Below are 21,279 nucleotides of genomic sequence, written 5' to 3' on the forward strand. Positions count from 1 at the left end.
CCTCGCTATGACTAAAAAAAATTCAGAAAGAGAGGGAGAGAGAAAAAAAGGAACCTAGTCGTACTAGGCACCACTCATTATCTCCTGCGTGTATACACTCGCAGATAAGAATGTTTTTTTTTTGCTTTTGTTTTTTTGTATATAACTTTTTTTGCCTCGCTTTGGCTGCCTTGATTGACGAGTTTTATTATGATGGGATTTTATTTTAAAATTTTTTGTCAAGATTTTTTCAGACAGGATGCAACCCTTCTGTTTAATCCCCTTTATGCCTCTAAATATATGTATAGAGTATAGAGGACGGGGCCAATAAAACTTTGAGGACGCGAGTAGTGAGAGAGTCGAGAGATTCGAGTGAAGTATTCTTGCGACAAGAGATTCTTCTTCTTTTCATTCGTCTTTTTATCTTAATTTTTTTTGTCTATTATAAAATTTTTTTAACTTCCTTTGTCCTTGGACAATGCCAAATACAGTTATTATTATTATTATTATTATTATTATTATTATTATTATTATTGTTGTTGTTGATAAATAAAAAATTAATAATTATAATTAATGGGGAAATAAAATAAATAAAAATGAAAGTTGTAAAGCGGATGTAAAAGTAATAATGTCGATAAAACGATTGATCGTCTCAGGGGGTTAAATTCGATTTGCTACTGAGGGTAGAAAATTTACTGCAAGGTAGATAGGTACGTGGGGGAGGTGCTGGGGTGAGTAGTACATCGGTTCATCGAATACCTCAATACCTCAATATACGTAAATATGTGAAATCTCCGATGGAAGACTCTGAGGACTTGTGTGGAGTTAGCTAACGGGGTCTGGGGATTCGGGACTGGGGACTGGGGACTGGAGCTTGAGGTTGGGGGCTCTATCTACTTCAGTTCGAGACTCAGATAGAGATAAAGAGACGCGAGGGAAGCGTCGAGGTAAGAGTCTTCTATTGTCATGTCCCCATCAGACTGCTATTGTTTCAGAACCACGTATCCTCATGTAAGGCTCGAAAACACACAAAACTCAGCCCCGGACCATGCCAACCTTTTTGGGGAAAAGAATTTTTTCAGCATTTATTATTTATCAGGGTCTATCTGCTCTCACGACGCTTTCAATTAGAGACAAAAAAAATTTTTAGTGTCATATTTCAAGTTTCAAATATTTATCAAGGGTCAGAAAAATTTTTTTGCTCCGATAAAATTTTTAAATATATTGATAATTAGGGCACATGATAGGTTTTCTATAAAAAATAACCGCAGTGGATATTAAAAACTACAGTGGGTTAGGAAAAAAAAAGCAAGGAGAGAGAGAGGAAAGGAATATAAATATAAAGAGGACTAGAGTGTAGTGGAGAAGCCGGTTGACTCTGAGTAGGTATTCTCGTCGTCTGAGGTGGTAGAGATGCTGGTTGAAAAGGGTGCGCGAGGATCGCGGTAGGTGGGATCGTAAGGGGTGCGTTGGTATTGTCTCAGTGGGATGGTTGTACAGTTGCCGGTGGGTGGAAGGACGAGGGTGCCGGCCGGGTTCCGAAGAGGCGGAAGAAACGCAAGAGAATAAGAGAGAAGAAAGAAGAAAGAAGAAAGAAGAAAGAGTAGTAGAAAAAGAAGAGTCGGGGGTTTCTGCATGCTGTCGGGCGGGTAAGACGTGCGGCATGAAGGGTTGGAAATGTAGATAGAATTTCTTCATTTCGCGTTGGCCCCTCGGCCCGCGCTCCACTCGGCCTCCTTCTCCTCCTTCTATTCCTCACTCGTAGCTTACCTCCTCTGCCCCTTGAGAGTGTCCCCCCGCTCTCTGTTGAGTCGACCCCCTGGCACCCTCAGGCCGACGTTCACCCTCATCCTCATCCTCATCCCACTCGACAAAACCCTCATTCTCTCACTCCTTCACTCCTTCACTCTTTCACTCTATACTCACCCCCGCTCTCATTTCAACCCATCCCCGCCATTCTTTCTCTTAAGACTCCGCGGCAGAGGAATCGTTAAAATCTGGCCGTTCCTACCCTCGCGACCACCCGCTTCTTTCTACCCTCAGTCAACCAGTTTTCTCTACCTATATATATACAGATATATAGATATATAGATATATACACTTGCTTACTACCCCTTGCCTACAACGTACGACTACGACTACGACTAAGAGACGACTACGACGACGACGACGACGACGACGTCGTCTTCTTTGCTACTCATTCCCAACGACGAGGAATATACAGTGAACGGGAACGGCAACGGCAACGGCAACCCTTGAACGCTGGCACTATTACTTACTTGGTTCGTTCGTTCATTCGTTCGTTGGTTTTCTTTTTATTTTTTTGTGGCCCCGAGGGCCAGGAAACACCGGGACATTAATCAGGGGATGCGTGATGTGGATTATGCAGACCTTCTACCCCCTTCCCCTTCCCCCCCGCCTCTCCTCCTTTTCTCTTGCCGGGCATTTAGACCACTACAATTGTTATTCCTACTCTAATCATCCCGAGATTAAATAAAGAAGAGTTTTAATTAGTAAATTTATTGAAATTAAAAAAATTTTTCACGCTTTGAATTTTGCGGTATTTGTTTTTTTGTTTTTTGTCTTATGCCAGCCGAGAGTGGCAGGGGAAGTTTTCCGAGTCGTAAGGAAAAATAAATGAGGAGTAAAAAGAGGCTGCGTGAAAAATATGTAAAGTATTGATTGCATTTTATAATTACTTGGGAGCCGGGCGTCTTAGCTACTCTTCCCAGTCGACTCACCACCCTACTCGTTCGTTCGTTCGTTCGTTCGTTCGTTCGTTCGTTGCTTGTGGACCACCCTTCTCGCTTCCACCCTCTTTGCTCTTACGCCACCCTTCACTCAGACTTCTGCCATTCGCTTTTCTCTCTTCCTAATTTCTTCATGCGTACTTTCTTTATGCTGAAACATACATTTTTTTTTTATTATTATTTATTATTTTATTTTTTTTATAATTATTATTAACAAATTTATCATTAATTAAAAATTTTTCAAATTATTTTTTAAATTTTTGTGCTGAAAAAAAAATTAATAAATAACCCAAAGATTTATTTTATCGATACCCTCGTGTCAGCATGACAATAGAAAGACTTAAAAAAAAATATTTCTTCAAAGTATTGCAATCGAAGGCGAAGCAGTTTGATGTGAGACAATTGCCGGAGGAATAATCACCGACGTACAATCACAGACAAGTCAACCTGACAGGGATACACATACTGCCGGAGTGTGGGATTGTGGGGGTTGATAAGAAGAAGAAGAAAGAGGAGGAAGAGAAATCGGGGGAGGGGGGGGGGGTGGGTGTAGATGGTACGTAAGGGTTTTCTTGTTGGTTTCTTACGGGCAAGAGCTTGCCGGAGGTAAGAAAGTAACAGGAGCTGTGTTAGTGAGTCGCGGGGGCTCTATATAAGACGGAATGGAAGGTTCAGCTGGAGAGAGAAAACTCACGTTCCAGGTTCTTTCTTACTCGCTTACACATATTTCCTCGATCCGGCATTAGTTTTCTCACTTTACTCTCTTTCTACCGGCGAGAAGTTGCGCCCAGCATTTTAATCGATTTCATTTGCGCGCATGTGAGTGAGCTGAAGGCACAGTAGTCAGGAGCCTGAGTAGTCTATACACTAAAGACTCGCTCGACTCGACTCGACTCGACTCAACTCAACCAAAGGTAGAGGATGCAAGAGGAGTTGAGGCAAAGACGTATAAACCTTTCTTTGTTTTGCTTTGCTTGCGTCATTAGGGGTGGGCAGAAGACTACGCGATGCGATATGCCGACCGAGTAGTATGCTAAGAGCTGACACACACTCTCCCTCTCCCTCTCCCACCACCCCCATCCTTCTTTCTCTCTTTATTTATCCAAATGGGTATGAGGTATTTCAAATCGGCGAGGGCGTGGTTCTTCACGATCTACATACAAACGTACTTTACAAGACGTATGTCAAAGTCATGTCTTTATATATATACCCCCATGAGAAAATAACACCGATTTATTCTTTTTTCTCTTAGACTCCTATCTGAGCGAGATCGGACTAATGAAAAAATATTTTACTCATTTATTTACGTCTACCTTACATTCAATTATTTATTTTTCTTCCTTAAAAATTTTTTTAACGCATATTTATATACTTTTTTACTTTTTTTTTGTTAGTCTTGTTTAATATTTCTACAATTTTACTCGAGCAACGTCTGGTTATAATTCGGATGATGGGGATGACACACACGCTCGGGTTAAAACTTTGAAATTTTGTCGAGTACGAGAGGATGCGACTGAATTGCTTCCATTCGTGTACGCGAGTGTGTGAGCTGAGTAAAAGATGTATGTTATGTTTGTATTTATATATATGTATATGTAAGTCTGTTTTACAGTATTAAGGGAGAAGAGGACGAGGACGAGGACGCGGATGAGGATGAGGACGAGGATGAGGACGAGGGTAAGGAGACATTCGAGTGGAAAAGAGAAAGAGATAAAAGTTGCAACGAATAAGCGTTATGCATATTTCGTCAGGGGCCACAGTGGATGGGGTAGCTCGTCAAATATCCTCGAGTAGGCTGCGCACCCCTTCCATTTATGTATTTATATTTGTATACATATATGTGTATGGATATAGAGGTACATCCGTTGGAAAAGAAATAAATAACGTAAAAGGTCTAACAAAAAAATTATTATACATATTGTAGATATGTATATATATGTGTGCGACATTAAATATTCACATTTATTTTTTAACATTTATCTTTAGTTGTTTGTTTAGCGCTTCAGATGCTGTCACACTTGAAAAATTCCGTACGTCTTGGAGCGCTATTAATTTTTACTCGGTAATAATTAGTGTAACGACAGTTATATATATAAATGTGAATAAATAAGAATCATAAGGACATTTTTTTTTATAAATTCTTTTCATCTTTTAAATATGCGCGAGTTATTTATTTTTAAGTTTAAATTTTAAATTCGTAAATTTTATTTTTAATTAAAAAATAAAAAAATTTTAACAGAAGTTTGTTATTGATTGAAAAATAAAAAAAAATTAGTAGGCCAATGAAAGTGGAAAAAGTGTTAGGTCGTCGGACAGAAAGTATATAAAAAAGGTCTTTGGCGTTGCAGGTTTGGGAGGGATGGGAAAGGATGCCAGAAGGGGTGAGTTCGTTGGTCCAGTCTTTGTGGTGGTCAGCTGACGGGATTTAACAGAACGCAGACACGCGGCCCGCGAGTACTACACCAGAGTTGTAGGGTAAAAGAGAAAGAGAGAGTTGCCGTCTCGACTCGAGGGAGATAGTAACCACCACGTGCGCGGCCACGTGGTTCTTCTCTCTTCATCCCTCTCGAGTCTTCTCGATTCTCGTCATACCCTACTACCACCCACTAGCACTCTCCAGCACTGGCTTCCAGATTCTTCTTATTCCTCTTCAATTACACCGCAAAATTTTATTTTTTTTCTATTTTATTTTTTATAAACTTTTTTTGTTATCAAAGAATTCAAAGCTCGAGTCTTTGAGATATCGATGTTATTTCAATACGAGCCGATCAAGTACTCGGAAAAGTTTATTTCCAACAGCAAGTGCTTGGTAATTAATAGTTTTAAAGCTGAAACAAAGCTCCGTACATTTTTTTATGTATATATACCGAACCCTGGCAATTATTCACCGAGATATTTAAATAACTCGATAATTCGATTGATTCCAAAAACAAAAGAATTTATTTTTATCGCAGACTAAAGGATTTTTTTTCGTCCAGCGCTAATTAATAGTTTCAAGATTCTTAGTCCGTATTGTAACTTTATTTTAAAATAATGTATATAAATTTTTTAATTGAAAAAAATTTACTACTTATAAAAAAATTTATTTAATAATCTGTTATTAACTACAATTAATCGATACTGATGACGCAAACGAATTTCAATGCAATTAATTTGTAATTTTAACCATCAGGTGACAAATAATTTTTTTTTATAATAAAATTTATTTTATTTACTTGAGAAAACTAATTTCCTCGAAAAAATATTAAAACGAGATTTTAATTAGACAAATCTAAAAATCTAAGTAAAAAAATCCATTGTCTGGAAGGGTTGAAATAATAACCGGCAACCCTTGGATGCCCACCTAAACATCTACAGACCTACAGCACACCGTAAATAAAAAGTCAATGTTTTCCTTGATGAAATACGAGCCGTTGACTTATCTAACAAGCAAAAAAAAAATACAACTTTTATATTATTATATATCATGTAACTGAATATAAATATTTCTCTCTAAATATAATCCACATATGTCGCTTTAACGGTTACGAAAAATGTAATCGATACATAAATCCACAGTATTCCTGTATGTATATATATTTGAGTTCTTAAATTGTTTTGTTGCGTCTTTGAAATATATATTTTCATTCCCTCAGTATATACACAATTATATATAAATGTATATAGTGTACAGTGCTGGAGTGTAGAGTAAATGTATATATGTACATGTGTTTGTGACATGTCGACCGATTGTCTCACCCGGTTGAGAAATCTACCCCGATACGAACTTCTTCATCATCATTTTCTTCAACTTCTTCCTCCGTTCGTTCTTTACGTTGCTATTGCTATTGCTATATATATTGTTATTCACGTGCACCCTTAAGTCTGTACTATATTCTCTCGTGAGAATATATACCCCGTTTCCTTTAGCCGCCCTAGTGTACTGTAGAGTAGAGAATTGTATGGCTGTATGTATGTATGTACATATATATCTGTAGTCTCTCATGTCGTTGTAGTCGCATCATCCACGGGCACATCGATCCGCCTTAATGAGTGGAAAGAATAAGACAGCTACCCCTTATGCCCTCTCCTACTGTATATAGTCTTACTCACCCTTAACAAACCCACCCTCGGTTCCTCGTCTCTACTACAATCTTTTTACTTTCTTTATTCCTTTCTCTTAGGTTAGTTGCATCCTTATTTCTTTACTCCTTCACTCCTTCACTTTTTCACTCCTTACTCCTTTACTGCTGTCTCTTAAAGAAGGAAGGGAGTGAATTCAAGACGGAAAACGAATGGCGGAGAAATAAAGGATGTGGAATTAGAATAAGGAAGAAGCGCAGGAGTGGGTGAATGGGTGGTTGGTGGAGAAGAACAAGAAGAACGAGAAGGAGAATAAACTTTTTGAGGTGGGAGATGTATGTATGTATGTATATATGGGGTCTAGCTCTGGCTCTGACTCTGGGTCTTGGTCTGGGTCTGGGGTTTTGTTTCGAATAAGGGTGTTGCGATACACGTAACATCAACTTTGCGTCACACCACTCGGAATGTTAATTCCTGGTGCTTAATTCTTATATTTTACAGCCCTGCTGTACGCCGTAAGAAGGGATGCTTAGAGGGATACTAACACTACAGCTCTATGTTTTATAGAGATGAGATACTGAGGGTAAAAATGGAGATTTCGCGGATCCTGATTAACATTGATGCTTTGACATTTTTTTAGGATTATCTTTTCTTTTTTTTTTTTTTTATTACTATTATTATTATTATTAGTGATTATTTAACATTTTTTACTGTTAAATATTATTATAATTAATTCAAATTTATTTTAAGATATCATTTAAATGCCTATAAGACATTTTTAAATTTTAATGAAAACTCAACAACATTGATAAGAGGAAATAAATTTTTTAGTTTTGGTGATGGTAAAAATTAAGGGGTAGAAAAAATTTAAAAACAATTAATTATTTACATAAAAAAAAAAAAATGAATTTAATTTAATTTATTTAATCAAAGTTTCAATCAAGAGTGTTGATTGTCTGGTCGTACTTGCCCGAGAATCACTTCTGACACCGGGAGATTGGGATTGCCCGTTCTGGTGTATTGTCCAGCCGGTCATAGAAAACTCAACAAAGTGAGCGCGAACTATTCGCGATCCTTTCTCCCGGAGCGAGCCGACGAAAAATAAACCACATCTCAATCCCACCCAATACAAGTGAGGTAAAAATGAACCAAAACAAAAACAAAAAAAATAAATAAAACAAGTTGAAAGAATCGGAGATGAGAAACAGGAGGTTTTTTGTCGTCCCATCACATCCGGTCATCTGTCCCACCGTTTCTTTATGCCTCAAGCGTGTTTACTCGAGTACATTATCGACAAACTATTTGTCAATCGCCTTTCTCTTAAACTTTTAGTCATTTTTTTTTTTATTTTTTCAATATCCTCAGTGCTCAGGATCTTCTCCATTTACTTTTTGTTTCTTGAATCATCATCATCATCATCCACATTCACTTTCTTTATTCAATGTGGAAAATTAAAGCGACTTTTGCTAGAAGAGTTGCTGCTGCTGCCAAGGGTGTGTACTATTAAATTATATTATGGCAAGTGTTCAAGAGGGGTGGATTAATGCACAGTATATATATCCCTTTCATAAATTTCCGTGAAAAGAAATCACATTACCCAGCAGCAAGTATGGATCTATATATCTATATCTGTCATATATAATATACATTTAGGAAAAATAATAAAGAATAAGATCTGTGTAATGTCAGATAAATTTTTTTTTTCTTTTTTTTTTCGGTTCCTTCTCCTCCGGAGGTTCACAGTCGGAGCAAAATTACTTAATTTTTTAATACCATCATACATCACGTGAATTTTATTCAAAGATATCTTTGAGTAATATATTATAGTTATAGTTATAGTAGCTCTTGTGACCTTTTGCAGGGCGTCTGGCACCCTAGTCGATTATGTAGTCACGTTTATTTGTCGTGCATTGATGTAGGAACCACTGAATGATTGGGTATAGGAATTGTTGTTAGGTATAGAGATGAGGAACAATGAGAGTGTGCATCGATCAACAATATATGTATATAAGAGTAAAGTTCTTTGAGATATATATGTATGTTGAGGTTGGGAAGAATAAATATGAGGATGAGGAAGAATATTAACAAATAAGGAATGATTTAAAGAGCTTGTGGTATTGGTACTAGTATTTATATTTGTATTGGATGTAAAACAATCGCACGGCATTTTGGATTGTTAAAGTCGTGTCTCTCGTCACTCGGCCGCTAAATCGTGACGGGCGGTGCGCGGAGCAATGTACGATCGAGAATGCCGCTGTAAATGTGCAACACCAAGAGAGTAGTTGAGAGTAGTGTAGTGTTGAGGATGAGAAGAAGAGTAATAATGTATTATAGGTGAATGGTATCTCAATTCCTTGGCGGAACAATCTGCAACAAGCTGTAAACAAAGTGCCGGACACGATGATTCGCTCGAGTTTTATTTTTATTATTTTTGCCATGGAGGTTTGTTATCTTTCTTCGCAAGCTTTTGCTCGCGTTATCTTGTTCTTTTCTTATGTATATACATATATTTTCCCTCTATAATACATTGTGGATATAGTGCCGTGCCGGACGATAAATTCCGACTGACTGCTGGAGAATAAAATAGATCTAGACTAATTGTGGGAGATGCACGACTCACTTACTTGCAAGGGGTTTTTATTTTTACTCGCCGGCTTTTTTATTTCGTTGAGGGTGCAGAGGTGCTGGGGTAACCGGAGGATATCATATGCTAGGTTTACTCGTTACTGTTGAGCCTAAGGATCCTGTATAGTCGTATAGAGGTTTACTTATTGCGAAGAATATAAGACTACATCGAGTGGATAGAGGAGCAAACGACGCGGGAACACGGAGGGAGCATCAACATGTGTTTGGGCGGCTATCAAATGATACTAAATACACACATGTTGCCTATCATAATATCCGTACTTTTTAAATAAATTTTTTCAGGAATATATAAGAAATTTTTTTATAATGGAGAATATGATCACTTAAAAGTTTTGATGAAAAATTCGATAAATAAAAAAAATGATGATAAATGTCAAAAAGTGAAGAGAAAAGGTTGATAACACATGCATACTGTAATGTAATGAGTTTGATGATGAACAAGAGCGAGAGGAAGGATCGGGCAAGACTCGAGTAGGATTAGGCCTGAGCAGGAGATCGCACGAGCGCAAAGATCAACCAGGATCGTGCGACCCGGACCCCTCGACCTGTGCGGCAGCCCTCCTCTTTTATTCTTCAACTCCATACCAGCTACTATTTATATCTTTAAATTTTTCTAGGCCTTCTTTACTTCACAATCGATAGATCCATCCATTATATCCACATGAGTGTCACGCGATTCCCTTTTGTAGTTTTGAAAATGAAATTTTTTTAGCTTTACAACTTTTGAAGCCATAATTATAAACTGATTTACAAATGTACATACATTTATTAATATATCAAGTATATATAGTCGATAAAAATACGAAATGAAGGAAAAAAAAAAAATTTATAAACTAAAATGCAAAAGACTCAGGAGGGCGGAGTTGCCGGTCGCGAATCGCGTTAATATCGCAAATAAAATCCTCGTCGCGATTCGAAATAAGTAAAAATAAAAATAAACGAATACTCTACTGAAAGACGTCTTTCGGTACGCGAATGAAAGCCTGAAAGAAAAGGAGTAAAAATAAAAATGAATTAAAAAAAAATGATGCGGTACTGACGGAATCCGTACTAGTCATCGCGGTAGTCGCAGTTGTAGCTTGAGGCAAAACAGCATCAGCCATCCGGTAGCTGCTCTGGTGCCCGGAGCTGGCAAGATGGCCGCGTGTTTACTTCGTTAAGCAGTTAATTACTCCCAGGTCCGGGAAAAGTCCTTCGAGCAGTGGAACCAGCGGACCCAATGGAATATTTTCCACGTGAGAAGTACGAGATTTAAAAAAAAAATAGATAGAAATAAAATAAAAAGATTGAAATGAGGATGGAGTTTGTGAGGCAAGTTCTAGTAAAAGAGTAAAGATGGGGAAAAAAATAAAAAAATAAAAAGAAAATGAGTAGGGTACGAATTGAAATATCCTGATGGTTAAATGTTTACGAGTCGAGAAAATCTTATCATCGAGCCGACGGCAATCTATTTATCTATTTATCTCGACCACCGAGTAATAAGCTAATATTTAAATAAGTCTATGAGGCTACCGAAGCAATAAGCTCATCGTTAGGGAAACGATTTTAAAAAATAATTTTATGAGATATTAATTTTTATATTATTAAGAAAGTAAATTATTCCCGGGAGCAATTTAAAAATAAATAAAAATAATTAGTGGGAGTTGGCTCTAGTGATAAAAATAATTTTTGTTGGTATTTCAAACTCGGTAAAATTTGAATGAGAAGTTAACTTGCAGTAGGTTTCTAGTTTCCATCAGCCAAGTAATTAATTTTAAATGTATTTCGCGTTATTTCTTGGCTGGTTTTTTTTATTTTTCTTTTTTATATTTTGTTGGAGGTTCGAGCTGACTCGGGCTCGCTGCTGGCCCCCGGGAAACCCGCGGGGCGGCGGGAAACGGTTATGAATTTCTAATGAGATTCCGCGGAGATCTAAGAGAGATTAGCGTTGCGGGAGTAGGTGCCAGAGGAGCAGAGGCTTAACTACAAGCCAATGAGTATAAAAGTCTGTAGTTTCATGTCGCAAACCCGAGGGACCTCGACTACAAGGATATCATACTTATTTTAACAGTTCGCGATTAATGAAATTTTATTTTTACAGATAAACTTTTGTTTGTTTCGAGAAAGTCATCAATTGATGACGCGTATAGAAATTTATTTTTTAAGGAAAAAGATTATTGTCCATACACTGTAAAAAATCCGGAGTGAATTCGGATTGAAATTAAATCCGAATTCACTCCGCATTCACTCCGCCACTCGGAGTTCCGGAGTTTTAAAAAAAATCACTCCGCATGCGGAGTGAATTGGGAGTTTTTTTTAGCGGAGTGACGCGGATTTTATTTCACTCCCAATTTACTCCGATCCGGAGTTTTAATACTTAAATAAATTCATGTTAATTTATATTAAACTGCTAAACAATATGTGTGTGTGCGAGTGTGTGTTCGCGTGCATGTGTGCAAATGTGTGCGTGTGTGTGCAAATGTGTGCGTGTGTGTACAAATGTGTGTAATACGCGAGTTTTTACTTCGATTTTATAGAGTGGAGCAATTTTTTATTAATAATATTTTCAAAACTCCGCTCCGGAGTGAATTTCACTCCGGAGAGATTAAATTAATAAAAAATTATCTACTCCGCGAAAACTCCCCCGCGGAGTGAATTTCACTCCGAGGGGAGTGAATAATTAAAAATTAATTCACTCCGGATTTAATCCGCATTCACTCCGCGAATTTTTTACAGTGTAAATAATTAAATTTGTAAAAAAAAAATGAATAAATAAATTGTTTTTAATGAGTATTGTATGCGGAAATGTGTGGAGCTAAATTGTATGACAAGAAGGTAATGTAAGGTAGAAATATAATATAAAGGTCGTGTTAAGGGTCGGGAATGAGTCTCCTGCGGTGTGTCGGTGCATACACGCGGACACCTGACCCTGTGCAATACCCTTGAAAATATTCTTAAAGAAAAACCTTATACACAGTGTGTGCATGCTCTTTACGCTCTTTACAAATGTGTGTGTTGTGTATAGTATGTAGTATATATATTGAGTATATAAATACGGGAGAATAGAATGAGAGAGCTCTTCCCCTCGTCATACCTGTGTTCCGTTTAAAATGAAAGATTCTTTTGGATTACTCTATTCATGTTCATGTACCTGACTATGACGGAAACAACTTAAATTTACTTTTCAGCAAAGTGTGCTTGGCTAAATGACATGTGTGGTGAATTTTGTGGGCATTGTGTTCAAGTATAGGCGTTTTCAAAATTTTTCTATCCATTTAAATATGCACTGACGATTTTAATATATTACTTTTACCATGGGAAAATTTATTGCCTAGGAAAATGGGAGAAATGTTATTTATTATATTTAGTTAGGTGACGTCAGCTTTTAATTCTGCAGCAATAGATTACCCAGATTATTTTTTTTTATTTTGAAATTTTCAGGTTTTCAAATTTATCAGAAATTTCTTATCAAAAGTAATGAAAAATTATATTTTTATAATTTTTGAATTGAAACTTTTGATTAAAATATTGGAGGAAATAAATTTAAAATTTGTCCTCTGACGAACCCACAAAAAATAAAACCATAAGTCCCTTAGATTTTTGGTCTATGCACTTGTCAACAAAACCTTAAAGTACACAACTTTTACGACAGGTTCTGGGTACCGATTGTCGGGATTAGTAGCGTACGTTTTTTTTTTTTTTTTCACTTTTATTGGCTTGACACAAAAGGCATCTTACATTTAAGATCGAAAATAAACCATCATAAAAGACTTAAAGTACTTGTAGAAAAATATTTTCATACATGACCTTCATTTTTATAGTTTTATTAAAAAAAAAAGAAAAAAAAAATTTCTTTTTCTGCAAGTGAAAATTATTTTGGTGGATTTTGGTCAGGTGTATGGTCATTGTTTGCTACAGATTGAAAAAAAATTCGTTTTTTTTTTAAATAATAATAATAATAAAAATGAGTTAATAGCTGATCAGTGTTCGGAGAAGGCATAAAGCTCAGCACTAAAGTATTATGTGTTTATCCTTGGACATGGTGTGTTGTTCATCTTTTAGAGGGCTCATTCATACAATACTTGTTTCAGAGCGTAGGCCCGCAGTATAAAGTGCACAGAAAATAACATAAGAAAGAAATGAAGAAAGATAAAAAAAAGGGGTGAGGGTTGGGGGGAGAAAAAGACAAGAATTTATCTCGCAAATAATGAGAGGGAGAAAAAAAAATAGTACGTAAAATGTGGAAATAAGAGAGACAAAAAAATATATATGAAGAGTGATGAAAGGAGGGGGAGATGAGCTGCGCAAAATAGGTACGAAGGAGTAATAATTATGAAACATAAAGTGACGAGTATGAGTGGAAGATTTTCAGGAAAGAGGAGAGCGAAATAAAGGATAATATATAATTCTAAGAACAGACCGCTAAGACAAAGTGACTCGGCCCAAGGTTTCGTGCTGTGTCATTAGCGTGCCATACCCTAATGTCAAAAGTAAATTCAACATCAACCCTCTCGTTTATTTTTTGCTTTTTATCTCTTACCAATTTCTCGACGCTTATTACGCGAGTATTCTATGTACGAGTTACTTTGTTCGGTTCTTTCACAACTTTTTTTATGCACCAGTTGGTTTTTTAAATTTGGCTCCAGACTCGGCAATAATTTTGTCGCCAGAACAATTTACTTTTTTTTTTATTTCAACGCTATGATCAAGTTAAATTATGAAGGCAATATATATTGGCTTTGAAAAAACTTGGCGTCGCTGCATGTTGAATTGATTGTTTAAGAGCAATGTTTCGGTCTATTGTATACTTTATATATAGGGGAAGGGGGGGGGGGGCAAAACGGGATACTTAACGAAAAATTTAGTTTTTAGGGACATTAATATCGTAAATTTGTTTCATTTTGATTCTATTTGAAATAAATATAACGAATTTTAGACTGCCATCAGAAAAAAAATTTTTATTTTCTGCGGGCAAAATGGGATACCCCAAAAAAAAAGTATTTTTTTTTTTTTTTTTTTCAAGTGAATAAAATTGATGTAATAATGTCTTTCTAAATTGATGTAAGTAATAAAATTTACTCTCAACATATTTTTAAAGAAGTTTTTCCTTGTTATTTATTTTCAAAATTTGAAATTGGCGCCAATATTATACTTTTCGCAAAAAATATAAAAATGTTTTTTTTTAGCTTTTATTAGTGTAAAATGATACTAGATGTCATTTTTGACCATTTTCGAAAGTTTTTCGAGAAAAAAAAATTTTGACGAAATTTTGAGGGTATCCCATTTTGCCGGCCTATCCCGTTTTGCCCCCCCTTCCCCTACTTATCAAATACTTGACAACCCAAATCTACATACATCGAAACTAATATTTTTTTTCTAATTTCTATCATGTCCTCGAAATTTCTAGTTATTCCAAGCGATTTAATAATCTCTATTGTGAAAAAAATAAAGACGTCATACATGACACAGCAAAATTCCATAAAAGAGAAACCGATTAGAAATATTGGCCCAAGAAAGTTGGCATGAGTGCAAAGAGCTAAAGACCTGTCTCCACGTTCCACGTCTACTTAGTTCCGAATATATATGGCTTTTCGTTTATTATATACCTATATACCTATATACACCTGAAAAAAAAGCTAAATATATACGGTACTGGACACACTGTGTCTATGTTAAGTGTCATGGGTTGTTCAGGATACAGGATATGAATGTACGTGCTATTTTAATCCATTTTAAGGACTCTGTCACGAATATCATCCACTCGTAAAGATCGTAAGGTGCTTAGACAGACAGGTAAGGTTGTAAAACCCAGTTCACTTTATTTCCTACATCGTACTTATTTCCTAGAAAATCCTATATACACTGTACCGACGTGAGTATAAGAACATTTAAACATTTTCCTTTCCGTCCGAGTTCACAAACTCTCAACTTTCTTATTTTTATTATTATTTCCTGTTTTTTTTTCTATTTTCCTCTTTTTTAAATATTTCACAGGCCACTACTTTTCGTACACAGAAAAAAAGAATTTCTTGGCGCAAGAAATATTTTGTATTATGAATTGAAGACAAAAATTTTTCTTGGATCAATAATTTTTTTCTCGCCTAAAAAATTTTTTTCTTGTTCCAAGAAAATTTTATCTTACCCCAAAAAAAGTTTTGTTTTCACTTTATAAAAAAAAAAATTTCTTGGGTCAAGTAAAAATTTTCTTAGAACAAGAAAAAATTTTTTGCACCAAGAAATCCTTTTTTTCTGTGTCGCATAAAGTCTAGAATAAAAAAAAAGTCCAATACATGTTAAAATAAATCTAACAATTTTAGTCACAATAAAATAAATCAATTTTCCACATCCGTTCTAGTTGGTAATGTAACAGGATTAAATACTGCAATAATTAAAAATAAAATTTGTCAAGATGAATGGCAAGTTTATGAAGATGTATGGAAGCTAGTGATTAATTATTTGAGAGATACTTTATGGATTTCATGATTATGAATTAAATCTTAAAATAGATATCGTTTTTGCCGTGTCTGCATGCATGTAAGACGCGGTAACAGGATTTTAAGACGAATATCTCTTATTAAATATTAACATTAGATTTCTCCAAGAATCATAGCAACCTAATTTAATAATTACTCAATTAAATATTCAATTCGACTATGGGTTTAATAATACATTGGACCGTTTTGGGCATGAATGAAAATTTAACCGACAGCACATTGTGCAAAAGTGTGAATGGTAAGTAATTTGTTTTCATAAAAGAAATTTTTTATATGTAAAAAAAAATAAAGTAATAGAAAAATAGTTTTTTAATTTAGAGATTAGAAGGGCTAATGAAAGAAAAGTCTGATTAAAATTTCTTCATAATAGAATTACTCGATCGTAATAATTTATAAAAATATTTTTACAGTGTAATGAAAAGTTGAATATGTATATATATCGATTGACTGCTGACTGCAGGTGAAACGCAAAGTATCTAAGTAATTTCCGATTCTAATTATGAAGATAGAAGACTGAAAACAGTTGAGATGATCGTATCGTCTCTTTTATGAGTCGTAAAGTATGAAACATAATTAGGTTGGGTGCCGGTTATACTTATTACGGCATTACAGAGCACAGAGATGTATCTTAATTTGTACAATTTTCTGAGATTAATATACATTGTATAAATAGTAATAAGACCGGATGTGGATATCGAATTGAATAAATTAACAATTGAGTAAGACATTTATTCGATTGTCATAACATTAATATGTCAGAAGTATAATATATTCAATCACTAAGAGAAACTCTTTGTTAAAACATATAAAACATGTTAATGTAAATTAAACATTCAATTAAAAAGTTATAAATGATAAATCGATAAGGAATAATTTTGATAACTGAAACAAAGTAACGATCCAACACCTCAGTCATGCTAAAATAGCCAGCAAGAGGTTACAGAACAAGGTATCAAATATATGTATATATATAAGTACAAGTATATCGAGTCAGCGATACGCGAGTCGAGGGAATTTATCGTCAAGACGACGTGAAAGCAGGTTAGTGTGGGAGAAGAAAGACAAGCTGAGACGTCCTAAAGAGAATTCAGTCCGTGTTAAGGATAAAGAGAAGAGAGAGAGAGAGAGAGAGAGAGAAAGATGAGGGATAGAAGTGTTCTTCCTTTAGGGATATAGTCTATCGTCTATCGTGTCTGCCTTTGGAGATGTTAGATGCAACTCGAGGGTCCACTCGGTTCTCTAGAGCACAGGCTCTCTTCGAATGGTAGTTGTCCAGGCGTGTATCGGCAGGGAGGCAGAAGCATACAGACATGCATAGAGTATGTGTCTATGAGTAATTTTACCCAGTAGTCTCAACTCTAGTAGTGCTGTAGTGTTGGTTCACGCAGAAGTAGGATGAGTGTGTGGGGTATTGACTAGCCGGCTGGTCCTTGCACACCAAGGGTTTGTGGCTAAGACGTAAGACGAAGGCGAACCATCCGAACTAAGAGTGGGTAAGGGTGTTGTGAACTGCTGCTACTGCTTCTGCTACTGGTATATAGTGTGGTGGTAAGGACCAAGACGACCGAGAGCAAGAGCAAGACGAGCTGGGAGCCAAAAGGGGTTTTAACTCTTGGGGTAGAAAGGGGCCACTCTGGAGAAGCATCGGCTAGGAAGGTGGTAGTGGGTAGTGGGTAGTGGATATGCTGGCGATGATGTGGATGTGCGGGGCGAGGGAGGCTCTGGATGTTTAAGGGGAACACGGGGATGGTTGCTTGGAAGAAGGTGGACTCTACGACTAGCTAAGACTGATATGGATTGTAGATTATTCTGGACCTCGGGTGCGGCCTGGCCAAGGGTTAGTATCTAGAAACCCTTACTCTACTTGGACTCTCTTTCGTCTCTCTCTCTCCTTCTCATCCTACTCATCCAACTCACCCTACTCCGTTTTGTGTTCTGTCTTTGCCACCCTCGGACTATTCGCGAGAGTCCTAACCACCTCAGTACTACTCCTTCTGCGTCTCTCCACTTCTATCCTGTTTGAGATCTATCCTCTATATTCGTCCGACCATTCCTCCTCTCGCCGCTTCATCTTCAGTTTTCCTCATCTGCTCTACGCCTTCCGCATTTACCGGGAACTTGAGTAGTCCACCCTGCTGGGCTCTTGGGTTACTACCAACTCGAGTACTCATCCCACCAGTGGTTAGGCCCGCGGAGCTCTTACTCTCCTCAGTGCATGCCTTCTGATAATCCGACGTTGTACGAATTTCGCATCTCGATGCAATCTCAGAAGCATCCCTCTTAGGACGCGGCATCCAACGTTATGGAATTTATCGCCGGACATCATATCTATTTCTCTTGGTGAATAATCAACGTCCCAAACAATCCCTAAATATTCGTCATCATTTATTCCAAATATTTATTTTACTTATTATCTATACAGCTGAAAAATTCATTTTACAATTCCTTTTCATCATCACTTTTAAGTATCACACACACACTCACACACTGGTTATTTACAGTCTCGTAAAAATTAATGTTTGCTGGGAAAAATAAAAAGCAACAATTTTTCTCACACGCTTCAACAAACAGTTTGTCTTTTTTTTTTCCTCTGTTTACCTCAGAATTGTTCAGCAGAGACTAGCGATGCGTTGATAATGATTGTTAATAACAGGTACTGTTGTAGATAATTCTGGCATTGTTACACCTCGAGGCCGTGACAATTTTCCAGCTTAGTTGTTTTTTACACAAACCAACTCATGTGCACATATACTTTATATGTCTGATATATAGATAGACATGTATGTGAAAGCATGTGTATAGTCGGTAGTCGACAGGGCAGAGAAGCAACAAGCTGTTTATAGCCTGCTCAGTTTTCCCCCAGAATTACTATAAGAGAAGAGTCTTGGTTCTTATATACGTTAACCACGTACGTACGGGAACTTATTTCCACACAACCCTCCCGGAAAAGTAGACTACTCTCATCGCAAAGGGTAGATTATGTGTGTGGGAACCCCCGGGGTTTTCTAAACACGCGGTATTTTGCACCCCTCTGCACCTTGGGCTTCGACTCTGGCTCCGGCTCTTCAATATATCTCAAGACACTCTCTTACGGCGTGCCAAGTACCTGTTTACATCAATCTTATCGAACAAATCCCTCAGAAAGTTCCCACACTCTATAAACTCCATCCTCCGTCTTATTTTCCACTTTTTCCTTTTCACATGTGTCGTGATTCTTTATAACGACAGCCCTGGGACTTTAAGTGAAAAATACAAAACCGTCTTGCGAGCAAATAAAAGTAAATAACCGTCTTCTGAAAACTAAAAACAAAAAAAAACAAAAAAAAAAACAATAACTAAAAACAAAAAAGTAAAGATAGAAAACAAGTATAAGACAGAGTGGCATTTATTTAGATTGCAACACCGGATAGCGGGTTGCCTGGGGGATGAAATCCGGGACGTGTGCTGGGCAGGCCGATCTTGTAGACGCCGGTGCTGTGTACCCGGGGGGGTTGTGTATAGGAGACTCGGAGAAAGGTGGCTAGGGGCCAAGATGCTGAGAGAGAACGTACACTAGAACCTTCTCTACTCTGTGCAGCAGAGTTGTAGTACTGAGCACTACACTAGTGAGTTACCGTGAGTTTCTGTGAGGGGGTAAGACGTCCGGATAGTAAGATGGAGGGAGGCTACCGTTAATTCTCCGATACAATGCTCATATCACCTTCCCACCACCTTCCCACCCCTGACCACCTCTTTCATCCCTAAAACCCTTGCCACCTCATCCCAGAGTCTTCCTTATTCACTCCTCCGACCGCTCCAACCCCGCCAGCTCTCATCCTGGCTCATATATACATACATATATACATACATACATATATATGTACCACTAGTTCACTCTCTCAGGCCACCCGCGGACGTTCCTTGTCTTACTGGCAAACTTAATCGATATTTCACAGTTTCTTACCCCCACCAAGTTCGTGTCCGGCTCGAGGGTAGGGATTTAAACCCCCGATCACCACCCCCCGCGTCTCCATGCAAATATCTATCTGCATATTGTATTACACGTCATGATAATTTACAATGTTCACTTTATTCCTCACTCCCTTTGGCTTTATATTCCTGTATTTACGTCTTAAACTCATCTACCTCATTTACCTTACCCACCTTACTCACTACCAATTCACTAGCCATCTTCTACCCATCCACCAGTACCAGTTTGCTAGTACCAGTGCGGTACTACTGTACAAAGTATATAAACTATATTTTTATTCAATTTTATCCAGCACCCCCTATCATTTTTCATCAGCCAAATAATCCACGTCTTGTTCCTCTAGCTCTCATCGTCTCTACAATCTACCGGGCACCTCCTTTTTCGCGCGCCTTAATAACGAGGACCATCTCATTATTGTAATTGGACAATGTACTTTTGCCTCGGTTTATTTATCAGCGCTTCTATATCTTCTCAAGATATCGCCGGTTCTCATCGTCATACTCCTCCTCGATGCTTCTCCAGCCCCTTGTCTTCATCTTCGTCATCGTCCTCGTTCATCATCGTTGCCCGTTCGTTAGCCAAAGCTATACAACTTAAAAGGACCTTTTATACAAGTGGTTCGGACCATTCGAAACCTTCTTTAAATATTTACTTTTTTTTTCTTTTTTTATTTTTTCTTCATTTTATTATTATTTGTTTATTATCCCGTACCCGATGCTCCTACAATAAATCCAAGGAAATTATTTACGTCTTATTTTTATTATCCCATTTTTGTCTGGATTTGTCATTGCTCTTGTTATTATTACGATTACTTTTATAATCATTGTTTATTATTTTTAGATGATAAAATATATACATATATTGTGATATTTTATTACTCAATATAAACTCAAGATTTGGTAATATTATTTTCAACACCCTCGAAAAGTTAAAACTTTACACTCGCGCTTGTCTGAGTTTATTTTCTGGCACCGAGGCTTCTCCGACGAGGTATTTTGTCGCCCGGGTTTATTAGCGGATTTCCACGATTAATTATCATCGTAAATAACACTAAGAGAATCTTGGAGGAGATTTTAAACAAGAAAATAGTAGACAAAATAATAAAAATAAATAAATTCCATCCCGTGAATCTCATCTCCATTAATTTTCAATAAATATATCCAAAGACCATTTTATTGTATTATATAATTAACTTTAAAATTAATTAATCGAATTTATTTGGCTGGGAAAAGTGTCTGACGAGCGGTCAAAAGAAGCGGATAAGTCACATTGATAATAAAAATAATAATTAAGTGGGTAAAGGATATAAAAAATAAAATAGGGCAAAGTTAATGATGGTCCCCCTAGACAAGACAACGGATCCGTTACTGTCAAACAGTGGCCGTCTCAGCTTCTACCC

General features: G+C 36.8%; 1 protein-coding gene across 1 annotated transcript in view; it reads right to left on the minus strand.

Annotated features, from left to right (window-relative positions):
* The window catches only part of LOC130664398 (protein jim lovell), a 64,704-nt gene that overhangs the window by 18,368 nt on the left and 25,057 nt on the right, over positions 1-21,279 (minus strand). The window contains exon 2 of the mRNA XM_057464228.1: positions 2,679-2,880. The gene's annotated coding sequence lies outside the window, so the exon portion shown is untranslated. The remainder of the gene's footprint in view (positions 1-2,678; positions 2,881-21,279) is intronic.

The sequence above is a fragment of the Microplitis mediator genome, chromosome 3, assembly GCF_029852145.1.
Source record: "Microplitis mediator isolate UGA2020A chromosome 3, iyMicMedi2.1, whole genome shotgun sequence".
Lineage (NCBI taxonomy): Eukaryota > Metazoa > Arthropoda > Insecta > Hymenoptera > Braconidae > Microplitis > Microplitis mediator.